This window comes from Hydra vulgaris, chromosome 03 (assembly GCF_038396675.1).
Source record: "Hydra vulgaris chromosome 03, alternate assembly HydraT2T_AEP".
Taxonomy (NCBI): Eukaryota; Metazoa; Cnidaria; class Hydrozoa; order Anthoathecata; family Hydridae; genus Hydra; species Hydra vulgaris.
The window spans coordinates 45,759,415-45,762,612 of record NC_088922.1 but is presented as its reverse complement, the minus strand read 5'-3'; positions in this window follow the sequence as shown (position 1 = coordinate 45,762,612).

The following is a 3,198-nucleotide window of genomic DNA, read 5'->3' as shown; positions in this document are numbered from 1 at the left end:
TTTAAATTCATTGAAAAGAGCTTATTTTGCATTTTTAGATACAATGAAAACCATCTTAAAGAGATTTATCCTAAAAAGATCAGTTAAGTAGTAGCAAGCATATTTTTGTTCTATAGAAAAGTGGCTCTAAATTAAATTCAAAAGTTTTATCTACCTATTTCTATTAATACACACATTTTGAATTAAGAACATGAACTATTTATTTACATCTTGACATGTTTGCTGAGTGGTTTTTGGAATTGGAAAATTTGAAGTTTTGCTAAGTGGTTTTTGCTAAGTGGTTTTGCTAAGTGGTTTTGCTAAGTGGTTTTGCTAAGTGATTTTGCTATGTTGCTAAAAAGTTTTGCTAAGTGGTTTTGCTAAGTGGTTTTGCTAAGTGGTTTTTGGAATTAGAAAATTTGAAGGTCCATATCATTTTAACAAAAAAAGAGTTTTTTTGCTTTTTTCTCAGAGCTTTCAAATGAGTTTTTGATTGTCAAACGAACTAATAATTTAAATCTTATTTCGAACAGTTTGTAAAGAGCAAAAGTATGTAAAACATGATTAAGTAAAAAAAAAAAAAAAAAGTAAGAACAAGAAAAAAAAAAAAAGTAAGAACAAAAAGGAAAAAAAAAAAAAGTAAGAACAAGAAAAAAAAAAGCGTATCTTAGAAACTTCCAACAAGAAAAGAGACTTTATATCTATATGCATTCGTACTAAAAAAATTACAGTTGGTTATTTTAAAAGAACATTTTGTGGAGTATAAAGTGTTTCCGGGTTAGTCACGTAACTCGTAGGTCGTACTCTTACTCTTACTTGTAGACTCACGTAACTCGTAGATAAAAATGTAATCTTAACCAATATAATAATAAAAAATTTATCATGCAAGTTTTTAAATAGCTTTTAAGACAAGCGTTTTATTGCATATAAAATATTACGCCCAAGGATCTTTTCTTGGATCACTCCTATTTCTATTTCTCTACATAGTTGATCTACCAGACAAGATGTATGCAGATTACTGTAAAGTAATTGGGGTTATCAACGAACCAGTGAAGTGGTCACACACATGGTTTATGTCTTTTAAAGTAGATAAGTGCAAAGTCATGCTTTTCGGTCGCAACAAACAAAAATAATTTACTGCAACCTAGAGAATGTACGATACTGTCGGTCAACTGCACCAGCTATCAAGCACAACATCTTAAAGTGATCTAGACGTTGTAATAACTAATGATTTTAAAGTCATCATCAACCGGCAACCTTATACTTGGTATGCTTGAGAGTGCTTTTCGAGGCCGTAGTCTTGTTCTATAGCACCCATTGTATATTTCAAACGTTCCCCCACAGCCAACACTTGGAATTCATAATACAAGCCATTTCTAATTCAAGATATAGCCAAACTCAAGGTTTAACACCGAGTCACGAAATAAATCTCTACCATGAAGTTAATTCTCTTCTATTCCAGTAACTTCTAACTCTAATAGTAGTTGTTTGCAATCAATTTTAAAAACAAGTTTCGAAAAATCATTTCATTTTGCGAAGCTTCTTTTTGGAACAAAATGGTTTTAAAAAATTTTGACTTTTCGTCTGAATAGAATTATATCTCTTTTAAGAAAAAGGTTAAAGAACTTTGCTTTTTCTTAAAAGAGATATATTATAAATATATTACCCAAAGACATCCAAAGACAGTCTCTGAAAAAAGAAATCTTTTTTTTGATAAAATTTGATATCTTTCAATGATTTTTGATCTAGTTTAATAAAAAGCACAACAAAAATTTAAAAGTCTCATTCGCAACCATAGCCTAGTGGGTAAAACAATGTGAGGAAAGGCTTAGAAAATTGCCTCGATCACCACAAAATCATGCCTACAACCAAGTATTTAGAGTTTCAGAAATAAAATTACAAAAGTTAATTTCAAAGTTACTACTTTAATTTTTTCTATTATTAAAATTTAGTAATTATTAGTGTACATCAGGCCTGTAGGAACAAAAATTTTATTGGGGGACCCAGGGTTATTTTTTCTCCTAAAAATAACCCTGGGCCGCGATTCGCCACAGTGATGGGGGCGAAGGGGGGGGGGGAGGAGGGGGACAATATTACTGGGTAATATAGTAGTAGGTCACAAATTTTTGTCAAATGAACTTACGTCGAAAATACGGATAACAAATTATGTCTTTTTTATCCTTTTTTTTCTTTTATATCTTTATTTATAATCGTTTGCTTTTTAAAAAAAAATTTATTGGGGGGGGGGGGGGGAACAAATGCACTTGCTGAGCCGCCGGTTGCTACGGGTCTGTACATTAATTTATTATTGATAGTTTATTACATTTATTATTTAAAATTAGTTTATTTCAGCTATTATTAGTATACATAAATCTACATTAATTTATTATAGTTATTATTAGAATACATTACTATATCAAATATTAAAAATTGGCAACAGATAGTAGTCGTTGATTGTTAATAACTGAAACAAGTGAATAATAACTTATTTTGAACTAATAGCTTACATTGATATTTAATTAATCGGGCCGATGTACCATGTAAATATTATAATACAATTAGAGTTTCCACGGTTTTCAATACCGATATTAAAAACCGGTGTTCAACTAAATTTTTCCAATACCGAAACCGTCTCCCAATACCGGTTTTTTACAATATTTTTTAATTTTAATCATTTAAACTTAATAAGGATAGCATTTTGTTCTAATGTACTTTTTGTGTTTGAATTTTGTAAACGAATGACGAAAAATAGAAGTTATTTTGGTATGCTGTTTGCAAATGACAAACTTATACATTTTTTTTATTAATTAGTTACTTTTTCGTATTGTAATTATTGCAACACTGCGATTCCCTTGAACATTTTGTATAACTATTTTATGAAAAGTATTAACGATTGCAACATTACAATTTCCTTGGACATTATTTCCGCATGAAAAAGTTCATTAATGAAGGCATATAATAGCTGTAGCGTTAACTTCAGTTTTTATAATAATAGTTTATATATAAGAAACAATAGATTGTTTAGCATTATAAAAATTATATATTTAATTATAATAGTTAATACATCTACTTATATTAATAAATAATATACAAATAATGTAATTTTATTTGCGTTATTTTTATTTTACTTTATTTACATATCGTCCCCCAGTATTATCTAGTTCTATGTCACTAAACTATGGTTTTGAAAAAAACGCATTTGAATTTTCAAAAGCCCAA